The 12925-nt window shown below is 41.2% G+C and overlaps 1 protein-coding gene across 3 annotated transcripts in view; it reads left to right on the forward strand.

The window, feature by feature from the left end:
- Positions 1-5615: 5615 nt before the first annotated feature.
- LOC117493439 (bis(5'-adenosyl)-triphosphatase-like) overlaps positions 5616-12925 on the forward strand; it is a 562060-nt gene continuing 554750 nt past the window's right edge. For 2 of the 3 annotated variants that reach the window (XR_004556966.1, XM_034143996.1), the window contains exon 1: positions 5616-5643. The gene's annotated coding sequence lies outside the window, so the exon portion shown is untranslated. The remainder of the gene's footprint in view (positions 5644-12925) is intronic. The other variant, XM_034144011.1, reaches the window with a different exon arrangement.

The raw sequence follows: 12925 nt of genomic DNA on the forward strand, positions 1-12925 counted from the left end.
GATCAGCCAGCTGCATGAGACGGATACTGACGGGCTGTCAGGAGAGGGGGAGGAAAAGAGAGACTGTGTATTATTCTTATATTATTATATAGAGTCGTTATCAATTTCAAAGAAGACCTTTGACCGGCACTTTTCTAATTTTGTCCGGAAGATTTAAACTTTAATGGACATGTTGACCGAACAGAAGGGCAACCAGGCAACCATGGCAACCATGCTTGGGAGGTCTTCTTCGCTGCTTTTGGTGTATTTTGTGGCGGAAGTACAGCGCCACTTACTGACCTAGCATATTTACTACAGCGTCTCCAGCGGGTCGAGCGGTCTCGTGTGGACGGACACGTTTATTGAGCCGATTGCGTGTGAACGGAAGACTTTTTTTATATCGAATTCGGTTCATTTTTGTTTCCGTCTCCGTGTAAATGGGGCCTAAGGCTGGCTACTGTGATTAGTTTCTGTTCTGCAGAGAATCCCCCCTCTCATGCGGCTTTCACACCAGCGCTTTTCCCTTTCTAGCTCCGAGCTAGAGCTTTTCTGGTTCAGCTCCGGTTTCCCTTTTCTGCTCCCGCTCTGTTCACACCACTCAGAGCCGGGATGGTGCTGCCGCTGCTGCATCATGACGTCACCGTTTACATCGCTGATTCTCTCCCCAACGGCGCTCACAACAACAACAACGGGGGACTGCATCGGGTCGATGATCGTGTTGCTTTTAATCATACGAAGCCAGATTAAATTAAATAACGACTTCTCCAACATTATACTTTTCTCCAGAGTGCCGTGGTTCATTGTTTATTAATGTGTTTCAGCGGCATTTACCGACCGCTGCAGTGCTGGCTGCTCTTCCACGGGAGTTTATTCTCCCGTTAGCCTCGGGTTAGCTCACACGGCTCTAAAGTATTCACTGTCTGACTGTCACACAAGCAGCTGATACATATCCCCAATTCCCCATAAGTGAATGTGGGTCAGTCTGAATACTGTTTGGCATCACAACGCTGTTATGAAAGTTTCTCTGGTATAACATGGGTGATGTTAGCACAGGGTTGCCAACTTTGGGTACCTGGCTGGAGTGAGATTTTGATATCATGGGTTTAATTCGGTTTAATTACACATATGCGCACGAAATGACTGCTATCGTGTCAGCAGCGGGACCTTAGCATATATATAGGATATATATACAATATATACAAATACACAATAATGGACACAGACTATAAAGGGCACACAGTTTCATTCACTAATGAAAGTCAAACATGTTTGTTTCCACTGTTTTATTGTGTGCCTGTCGCGATAAGCAATTAATTGACTTATCGTACGATAAATAAAAATGAACTCGATAACTTTTCTGACCTCGATAAATTGCCATTTACATGAGGATGTGACAAGCAGTTTGAAAGGATGTACTTGAATTATTATTATATATTATCATTATGTCAGTGGTCTAAAATGGTCATACAACGGTGCCGACAATATTATCGTTTATCGCAATAATTTCCGGGAAAATGTATCCAACAAAATTAATTATCGTGAGAGGCCTATACATGAAACACACACACACAAACAAATCTACAGACTTACTCCAAACTGCCAAATATATTAATTAACACACTCTCACTCTCATATACTCTTTGACTCTATTTTGGCCTAGTAGAACAATAAGCAGCAGACTTTTACTTTGTATCATTTCTACTGGATCTTAGATCTGCGCATGCGCTCCAGAGTATTTTTGTTGGGTAATCTATGGTAGGGCTAACCCATACAGTGGTGGGGCTCAAGTCAGTATTTGCAATGTAATTACATACACGCTCCCCCCGACAGTGAAACGCCATGCATGAGGTTTAGATTATTTCCCTGTCTCAATCCAAATTGAACTGTATGAAATAAAAAGGCACATTTGTCTTGTAGTAAATAAAAAGGGCGACCTGGAGCAAATCCTGCAATTTCCCCACAGGTGAAAGAGTTGACATGCTGAAAACCCAACCCCTGCAGGGGGGTCTCGGGGGATTCTCCCCCAGGAGATTTTTTTAAATACTAACATAAAATACACATTCTGGTACTCTCTTGAGAAGAAAAATAAATAAATCTATTACTACACATTTAAAAAAATGAATGCCATTTTTGTTTTGTGTTACTTTGTTCTGAAAGCTGAACCTGCTGCTCCTCACAGAGAGAAGAGGGAAGAGGCTGTGTGAATTACTTTACATTGTGGATAAGGGTGGATAGCCCCCATTGTTCTGTGTGTCAAAATGAAAGACAGCCCACACACCTATCAATCATCAAACCATGGGGTCTTATTTCATTACGTGTTGATTTCTATCAACACGTAATGTTGTATCGATGTATAGAGATGTACTACCGCAAAAGTATTCTCCAAAAACAAAACTTCTGCCTGCTCTCCACAATGATCAATAACAGCGAACGGATGGTCAAAGTAAGGTACATATAAACAGAATCACACGAAGCCTGGTTAGTGTTGCCTGACTTTATAAGTGTGTGGTTGCCTTCTAGTCCCTTTGCTCAGCGCTACTTCTTGTAGGCAGGCATGACGAGACTCTTCAGTCGACCCATGTTCAGGGGAGGTGGGTTTAGTTTCCTGCACGCCTCGACGTAAGAGAGACGTAAGCGACGCCGCCTCTTAGTCTAGTCTTGCTTCTAGACCGACAATTTTTTGGAGCTGGAAACTAACTGGACTCCGGAGCTAAGAGGCGGCGCCGCTGCGGTGTGAACAGGAAAAAACGGTACTTTTCAGGCTCTAGCTCCGAGCCGGCGCTGAAAACGCGTTGGTGTGAAAGGGGCATCAGTGGCGGCGCCAGGGTATGGCTGGGGTAGGCTACAGCCATACCAAGAAATGGCTTAGCCCCACCTTAGCCCCACCATGAAAAATGATGTTAAAGTAAGCAAAATAAAGTCCGCCAACTCGCGCGGAGTAAATTGCACAGACAGCAGTTAGTAAGATTGATTTCAGTAGCCACTTGTCTGGAAATACCGAAGACTAGAAACGGTTTTGAAAACTTTTGTCACGTAGTGATCGTCTTCTCAATAAAACATCTTTGGTAATGTCTTCTGGCCAATCAGAATCACGATAACGGCGTGGTGTTGTTGCAGGAAGTCCCGACGGAGAATACTTTTGCGGTAGTACATCTCTATACATCGATACAACATTATGTGTTGATAGAAATCAACACGTAATGAAATAAGACACCACGGTTTGATGATTGATAGGTGTGTGGGCTGTCTTTCATTTTGACACACAGAACAATGGGGGCTATCCACCCTTATCCACAATGTAAAGTAATTCACACAGCCTCTTCCCTCTTCTCTCTGTGAGGAGCAGCAGGTTCAGCTTTCAGAACAAAGTAACAAAAAACAAAAATGGCATTCATTTTTTTAAATGTGTAGTAATAGATTTATTTATTTTTCTTCTCAAGAGAGTACCAGAATGTGTATTTTATGTTAGTATTTCAAAAAATCTCCTTGGGGGAGAATCCCCCCAGACCCCCCTACAGGGGTTGGGTCTTCAGCATGTCAACTCTTTCACCTGTGGGGAAATTGCAGGATTGGCTCCAGGTCGCCCTTTTTATTTACTACAAGACAAATGTGCCTTTTTATTTCATACAGTTCAATTTGGATTGAGACAGGGAAATAATCTAAACCTCACGCATGGTGTTTCACTGTCAAGGGGGCGATATAGCGTGTATGTAATTACATTGCAAATACTGACTTGAGCCCCACCACTGTATGGGTTAGCCCTACCATAGATTACCCAACAAAAATACTCTGGAGCCGCCACTGCCCCCTCTGGAGACGGGGGTCACAGGCCCTCGGACAGTTTGGCCGACTCATGATAGATTTGACTGAATCACTTAAGGGGACTTAGCAGGCCGTTGAGAAATGCAACCCTCCATAAATGCAGAGCGCTGTCCTCTTAGTAAATTGTGCTTTATTTTATGGACTTCAACTGTTTTTTTCCGGTCAAAGTCTGGAAAATACCAGTTAATGGAAACACTGGCTAGACATTGCTTTCTTATCTTTGTCATGTATATTTTTTCTCAGCTCGCCCCATTCATTTCAGCTCATTCAGTGGTGGTAAGATGTGTGGTGCAGCATCATGAAAAATATAGGTGATGAAAGATTAACTTCTCAAGATGTCACTGTCCTGAAAAACAGTGTTGAATTTTTTTTTATTTTGGCCTGATTGGGTGCTAGATGATCGATCAAACTCCAAAAACATGCACAATCATCCTCCTGAGACCATACATATCCAGAGACGGATTCACAGAAATATGTCTGAAGTTCTATAAATAAAGTATTGGATGGAGGGACAGACTGTCCACTTAAAGGGCCCATGTCATGGCCATTTCCACTGATCATAATTCCATTGTTGAGGTCTACTAGAATAGATTTATATTGTGCATTTTTCCAAACTCACATTGGTTTCTCATACAGCATCTCTGTAAACTACGTGTATTCACTGAATTTCACTCTCTGCCTTTAACGGCTCGTTGTAGCTCCAATAGCTCCAGCCCCCACCCTCCCTGTGAGCACAGTGTGCTCTGATTGGTCGGGACGTTGTGAATCGCGCTGAGCTCCGTGGAGGTGTTGTTTCCTTGTTTAGGATACACAGCCAAACACAGCCAAACTCATCCTGAGCACACACAAAGTCACAGCCGAAGTAAAAACAATAAGTGTGGCTTGATATTGAGTAAGAAAAAGGTTGATAAACGCTGTGAGAATGGGTCTGCAGAGAGAATTTCGCCGCGATCCCAACTGTCTGTTATCAGCCTGCAGCCAGGGAGGAGAAATCAGCTGAGCTGCCTGTGTGTGAGGAAGTCCGTGGATTGGTCAATTTGGACCAATCAGCAGGGGCTTAACATAACGGCTCCGCGGACGTAACGTAACGGCTCCACGGATTGGTCCATTTGGTTCCGGGTACGGCTTGACATCATGCCGTACCCGGAACGAAATGGAAGAATCAAATGGACAATGACGTATCTCCAACGAGGCGTTTTGGGGAGGTATTTTCTGTGTTAGAGTTTTACTCGCTACAGGGTGTACTTTGAGGGTTTGTGACTCTGCACACCGTTTACATGCATAAAAACCTTCATAACACACAAGGGGACGGGTAATAACCGGAAAAGCATGACATGGGCCCTTTAACATCACATTGATTTGTTTCAGATGTGGCTAACTCACTTTCAGTTTAAGTAATGCATTAAAGAGTGACCCAACAATATTAGTTTTGCAATATTTCAAGTTCAAAATCTATAATTTCAGACCATGTTTCAAGGAAGTCACAAATACATTTCAAAATTGAAATCTTTAATTTTTGTCAAAAATGTTAAATTTGACTACTTGAGTCTGTGAAAGCAATACAAATGTGATTATGATCTAAATTATACTATATACTTCAATAAATAATACAATTAAATGTAATGTGGGTGATTTGTTTTTGATTCAATTCATTTAAAAATATTCACTGCCGTAGCTGTCAGAATAATTCCTATCTGCCGTAAATGCAACATGAAGATTACGTTCCTTCAACTTGGTACTTGTAGTTTTATTAAAGTGACACATAAGTGTATTTCACTCTACAGCACGTCTTTAAAACTACACTTCCCACAATGCAACGTACAGTTTTTCCCGTCACAGAAGGTGAGTGTGTGAGCATGTGTATGTTTGGAAGTGTTTAGAAATTGTAGCCTGGCTCAGTGTTTGTCTCGTCCTTTAGAAGCCCCGGCCGTGTGTTCTGTTTTCCCCTTTAACTGTTGAGGAGCACAGCGACTAATCCTGCTAACGAGACGCGTGATAACGTGGCGCGAGCCTACACATCCGCGAGCACGGAAGTCCCTTTAAAGAGCTACCCTGTCTCACGTGATGTGAAGGAGAAACAGTAGGGTTGCGGTCGAATAGTCCACAAATCAGCTTCTATCGTCTATCCCTATCGTCTATTCCTTGACCTCTGTGTGAAACGTCACGGTGTTAAGGGATAGTGGATAAGATAATTCAAAAGGATTTAGGAGAAGAGACTGCGGTGCTTTGAGAATCCGACTGCACTTTCACTATCTGACGTATTTATGATGCGCCAGCGGACGTCATGAATGTGCTTCTGCTGCTGTGGGGAAACTACAGTTTTCTATACAGCAGACTACATGATGTAGAATAAGAACGGACTACTGTAAACTCATCTAGAGACTCTGCACTGTGCCCTGATGCTGTTGTTTTATGCTTTATGAACGTGGACAACAGAGAAACATATTCTTCATGACCAAAGTTGGAATTTAAATAAAAAAGGAAAGTGAAACTTATGCTCGTCACCCTCTCCCTCCGGTCCACATTAATACAAATGATCCCAATACGTATTATTGTATGAAAAGATCTTAAAATAAATACAAATGTATTTATTATAAACGTTAGTCCTTAACATCTATCACTGTGTATATCACCATTCAAACATCTTTTAAAAGTTGAACAAATCCAGATTTGTGAGAGAGAGAGAGAGAGAAATCATTCCAATGTGTACTATAGGACAGTAAAAAAAACAGTTTAAAAGGGGAGTGATTAGTAAAATATGCATAAATAAAAAGAAAGAATGCTAACTAGGTAACATAAGATAAGAATAAACAAGTGTAAATGATTTGTTATTGGTTGTGGTCATATTCTAAAGATGTTTGGATTATTGAAAAGTATACAGCTCTCTTTCATCTGAGTGTTGAGAGCTGTATTCATCAATTCATGTTGTGCTCAAAGTGCTCCAGATTGATGCATTTCACTTCAACATTTAAAAAAAAATCTTCCTGGGGTTGTATGCCCCCAGACTCCCCTAGAGTATGTGAGGTCCACCCCCAAATAAAGCAGGTTAAAATAATTAAATTGCATACATTGTCTTTTAGTAAACACTGAAAACGGGTCCCACAGACCCAAACAGCACACAAAGGTTAAAGGTAAGCATATAATAATGTTAAAATGTGCTAAATATATACACTGCAAAAAACGTAAAGTAGTAAAAGTAGCCCCCGACTATTTTTTTAATAGTAGCTCTCATCCTAAAAAACGTTGGTGACCCCTGATCTAGAGAATTCGAACGGCTCTTATCATGGCTGGCACTGAGGTACTTCCGGGTCATTTCACTCCGTTAGGAAGGTTCCTAAGCTAAATGGACTATTCGACCGCAACCTAGGCTTGTTTGAGATGAGCTGGGCCTCGACTCGAAAGTAGACGAGAATAGCCGATTGCAGCCGGGGGAGGTCTCAAAAAGCTCGCCTGAAGTCGGACAGCTCGGAGTCGGCTTGACTCGGTTTGCATTTATAAAGAATGCACAAATGTGTTTAATCGTTAATGTCAGATATGTACTAAGTAAATACATTTGTTCCTGCTCAAGATTAGATTCAACTTTATTGTTATTGCACATATTACAGGTACTGAGACAACGAAATGCAGTTTAGCTTCTAACCAGGAGTGCATAAAGCAGTAAAGTGAAAAGTAATGTACACAATCTACAGAATAAAATATAGAATGAATTGAATGATGAATAAACAGTGAGGGGTATGAACACACTAGATATACACAGTAGCCTGTGAGCAGTATGAACAGTATGAACAGTGGGTATGAATACACTAGATATACACAGTAGCCTATGAACAGTATGAACAGTGTGTATGAATACACTAGATATACACAGCAGCCTGTGAGCAGTATGAACAGTGTGTATGAATACACTAGATATACACAGTAGCCTATGAGCAGTATGAACAGTATGAAAAGTGGGTATGAATACACTAGATATACACAGTAGCCTATGAACAGTATGAACAGTGTGTATGAATACACTAGATATACACAGCAGCCTGTGAGCAGTATGAACAGTGTGTATGAATACACTAGATATACACAGTAGCCTATGAGCAGTATGAACAGTGTGTATGAATACACTAGATATACACAGTAGCCTATGAGCAGTATGAACAGTGGGTATGAATACACTAGATATACACAGTAGCCTGTGAGCAGTATGAACAGTATGAACAGTGTGTATGAATACACTAGATATACACAGTAGCCTATGAGCAGTATGAACAGTGTGTACAGTATGAATATGCTAAGATATATAAAGTATGAAAATGGTAAGCAGTGCAAGTATAGTATAACATATATAGATATTAATTTCATGATGATAAACATTGTGGAACAATGATGAAAAATGTGAATGGAAGTGACGACGTAAAACTGACAAAAAACTACAAAAAACCTTTGCCGAGCCAATTGGAGAGTTTCATCAGCAGCACGGGGTAAAACCCACCAATGAGCGCTCAGCTCGATATACGTGGAGAGAAACTGCTCCGCCTCGCTTTCAAGGGTGCCGGCGTCTTTGTCCCGCGAGATTTCAACGTCTCATGCAGTCGAGCCTCCAGAGCATGTCGGACAAAATTACTAACCATCATGCAACGCACTAGCAAGACAGCGGTCGCAATTGCGCAGGTCTGCGTCGGTCTCGCTCATCTCAAACGAGCCTCGTGTTAGCGGCAGCAGCGCGTTGAGCTGTAGGTGAAGCTCGGTCCGCTCAGTGTGCCCGTGTCTCTGCTTCATGCAGTAATAATGCTCTTCGTTTTATTCACCCGGACCTCCACACCTCCACATAAACAGAGTTATTTTAGTAAACGATTCAACTGTCTAAACACCAGTGATACACAAAGGTTTCACCAGGTCAGGATATTCATGAAACTCATGTGTGTTATATAATAGTATCTGTCGGTTTCATTTTTGGCACTTTGGCCGTGAAGGAAATAAACAACATTTATTAAAATACAAAAATGCCATTCCATGTAGACATTGTCAATTTATTAATTTTTTATTACAAATTAAACTTTGTATAGATTATAGCTTTAGTTAACCTAAATGGATGGGTAGCTTTGCTGTAGTGCCAGTGTGATGGTAGTGTGAGCTTGCAATGTTTCAGTGTAGTTTGCTCAACACTTGCAAGCATGTATACATGTTTATACGTACACGGATGAAGGTGTTTTGTACGTATACTGTAGGGTACACCTGTATCTGCTTATTGATACAACGTATGCATGTTTGTACAGTACATTTCCACAGAAGCTAACGTTATGTACATGAACAATAGACCATGTATCACTTTACTTTAATCTTTGCTCTCTGTTTATGTATTGCATACATATTATTTCCTGTTAACAAGAACTATGAAAAAGTAGTTTTTCCAGACTTTTTACAAATTTGAAATGTTACCAGAAGACATTGTTAACCTTCTAAAATGTATAAGGCTTAAAACCTACTCAAACTTGTTTTTGAATCAGCTCTTAAGATTTTTATTTACAGAGTGCTAAAGCTATACTCACCCTCTAGTGAGGTCCATTTTAAAATGATCCCTTGAAAAGGAGGACTTTGAATAATGCATGTTCCAGCAGTTTGAGAATAAGCTGTCCCATCACTTTACACCATAAACATGAATTGTGAGAGCAACTGAATGTGATCATTTCTAAGTTGGAGGCAATTTAATTCAACCATTGCAGTGATTTACACTGCCTGCTTTACTGGCAGTGAGAGAAGGACTCCATGTTTATCTTGATGGATGGAGGCCCATGGCCACTGCATTACAAGTTGGATTATGCATTGTTTTTAGTGATTTGGGAAAGTCAGTTATTTATTTATATATTTCACCATCTAAAAACTTTATTTGTGGTAGTTGTGTTAGCTTAGGGGAGGATAAGGCAGACAAGTTGGCACTTGAGTTGTGACTGAGTCATGATGTGGAGTGCTGTTGGATTATAAATGATGAAGGAATAATGAATCTAAAAGTGAGACAAAGTTCTGGAGTAGTTAGCCTTGTGTTTGAGTTGTTTCTTGAACATGATTTGGGTGCAGTAAGAGCATCTGAAGTCAGGTTTGAGCTCTGTCCTAACTATTAAAAGAACCCAACTTACTCTGTGATGGAGTGTGTAATGTGAATGATACATTGTTTTATTTGCCTGAGCGCTGCACCACCACGCAGGAGTTTTCTGTTTCACTCAGTTTAGCAGAAGCATTGCTGGGATTTATGTATGGTCACTAAAGTCTATGCACTGATGATAATTCAATCCGGAGAGACGGTTTTGATGTAAGAATACATATTTATTGCCAGGAATACACAAATGAATGTAATGGAGTTTTGGCGATTAGGCCCCGTTGAGCGGGAGTATCATTCGGGAGGGGAGAACCGATCCGATGAAATCTCCCGGGGTCTAGACACTGGTGGTGGTGAATGGATAGTTGGGGTCGGTCTGAAGAGGAGTGACTTGGCTTGACCCTGGATTCAGAGGGACAGGAGGTGAAAAGGGGGTGGAGGAGGGTTGCGTCCAGGGGCGGCGGGTACTGTAGGCTAGGGAAGGCTAAGCCTTCCCAAATATTTGTGTCACTGCATCCTGGTAAAATAAAAATATAATGTATAATCAGGGGTGCACATAACTGGTACGCAGGTACGCATGCGCGGCAACAATCTGAAATGCGTACCGTCACTTGTGTCACAAAGCGCATTTGCGTACCGACGTACTTGTGAAGCTTTTCCAGAAGGCGGTTAGGTCACCGGACGACAGAGTCGGTCTCCGTGTGCACAGACAGGGCTGCTGTTAACGTTGGTCTGTACAGCAGCCCTGCGCTAAAACAGCTGTTCACAACGTTCACACGCTCCGAGGTCACGAAGCTCTGTACTCCACTCCAGGTACTCATCTGAGTACCTCACTGAGAAAGTTGTGTGCACCCCTGTGTATAATGTTTGTGTCTTTGACATTAGCGCTGCTATGTAGCCACCTGTGCCCTGTACTACGAAGCCAGTTCAACAGACCCTGGATATGTTTGAGTTATCTTAACTAACCCTAACAAACGAGATCTCGCTAAGCGGTCCTACGACGCTGGTTATCAACTCGGTAACTCAAGCCAGGGTTTCTCTCTCCAGCTGAGAGCGCGTTCACGTGAAAGGGGCGGGGTTAGCAACATTTGACCAATCACAAACAGGGACAAGTGTACTGACAGCGCAGCGTCATACTTCATTAATGAAAAGTAAACTAATATTAGACAAATATGAACTTTAAACATCCATGACTTAAACATATAATCCAGGATACAAGCCACATAGTTGCACCTGCAAGGTGAATATATAACAACTGGTTAAAAAATAAATAAACTACAGAGTGTAGTACAACAGTTTTATGATATCACTGCCCCGTCCAAGACACGAGTGGATCTGACTTTAATTACATTTGACTCCAGTGTTTCGTCAACTTAATGTGTTGCTTAAAATAATACTTCTGCATACAGTATGTGACACTGTGAGTGTTGCACGGCCAGATACGGCTCAAGAAGCTGACTCAGATAAGGAAATATATGATACATTATGATGTGATATGATCGATGATCTGATTGATGATGTGATATGAATGATAAGTGCGACACGTCGGACAGGAACAGACATACACGATGCTGTACAATGAGTTGGGCTAAGATATATTTTTTGCAGTCAGTTAACAGTAGGGCTGACTTAAATCGAATGTTATCGAATTCACAATATTGTCTAGTGCAAAATCTGAATGGCAGCAGGCGCAGTATATGTGTGCTGGTGGATTTTACAAATTGAATTCTACAGAAACTATTTTTCTTCTAATAAATAAATAAAGACGTTAATAAATACATGCTTACAAAGATCTGTACAGTAATAAGCAACAAGAACTCAACCTAACAAAAATGGCAGATGTTGCAAAAACCACAGTAGATATGACTGGCAGGGATAATATTCAACATAACTACGGCTCACCAGTTTATTTCATAACAATAAACTATTGTTCCATGTATTGGTGAATATATATGTCCTCAGTGCCTTGAAAGGTTTTAGTATCTATTTTTCAGAGAGACTGGTTCAGCTCCACTCTGTGAGTTGAGAGGCAGAGCTGCAGGGAACTGTCAGGTGGTTGGAGTGACCAGCTGGATTTTTATAAATGTTCTGAATAATTTCTTCGCCTGTTTTCAATGATGCTGTTAAGGAAGTTCAAATGACCTCCCCCCCTGTAATGACAGCCATCTGTCCGTGAGGAAAGCAGCTCCTCTGAGATGTCAGTGAGCTGCAGAACCCGAGTGTTGGTGCAACATTCTTACGATTGCTGCTAAATGTTCGATTTTAAAGAAAAAGCCATCTGTCCTTGTAGTGTGTACCAGTGCTGATATGTGGTGGAGCAGCAGTGTGTGTTTACATAAAGCATTAACAGTGCATCATTAGATCAGTGACACTGTTTCCCTCAGATCGGCTGACCTGCTTTGCATCATAACTCCACGTGGAGATTTGCTAACAGGGATGCACAATGTAAGAGAGCCTATTTGAATTATGCAACATTTATTCATGCCACAACAATGCCTTGCACAGTGGATTTGGTTCCTCCATTTCCATGTATAATTCAACAGAGCTGCGTCCATTTTCTCAAAGCTCTGTATTTTCCCGCCGCGTTTGACATATGCGGACATATTGTGTTTGTTGTGCGTCATTTCTGTCCCTGTAACATAAGTTCTCCAGTTAGACGTTTGGAGCGGCATGCGCTGTGTGTGTCTTCAGAGCCAGCCCAACACATTACACTCTCTCACTTTTATACAGATTACTCTTTGGATCTATCTCACTCACTTCAGTGACTGCTTTGCAAAAGAGAACTGAGCCAGTTAATTCAATATTTAGATCTGTGTGAATATTTCAAATGTTATCCTCACCAAACAGTGCTTCATAGTTGACTTCATTGGCCAGATGAAGAAAAAAGTATGTTTTCAATACACATGTTAAGAAATTAGATCAGCTGATGTTTTCCATTTAACTCAAATGTATATAGAATGAAACAACTAAACTACTCAGTGGTAGTGTTAAAATATTAATCTTCACAAACTGTTAACTGGTGTGGGACTGAGAATA

Source organism: Trematomus bernacchii, unplaced genomic scaffold, assembly GCF_902827165.1.
Source record: "Trematomus bernacchii unplaced genomic scaffold, fTreBer1.1, whole genome shotgun sequence".
NCBI lineage: Eukaryota > Metazoa > Chordata > Actinopteri > Perciformes > Nototheniidae > Trematomus > Trematomus bernacchii.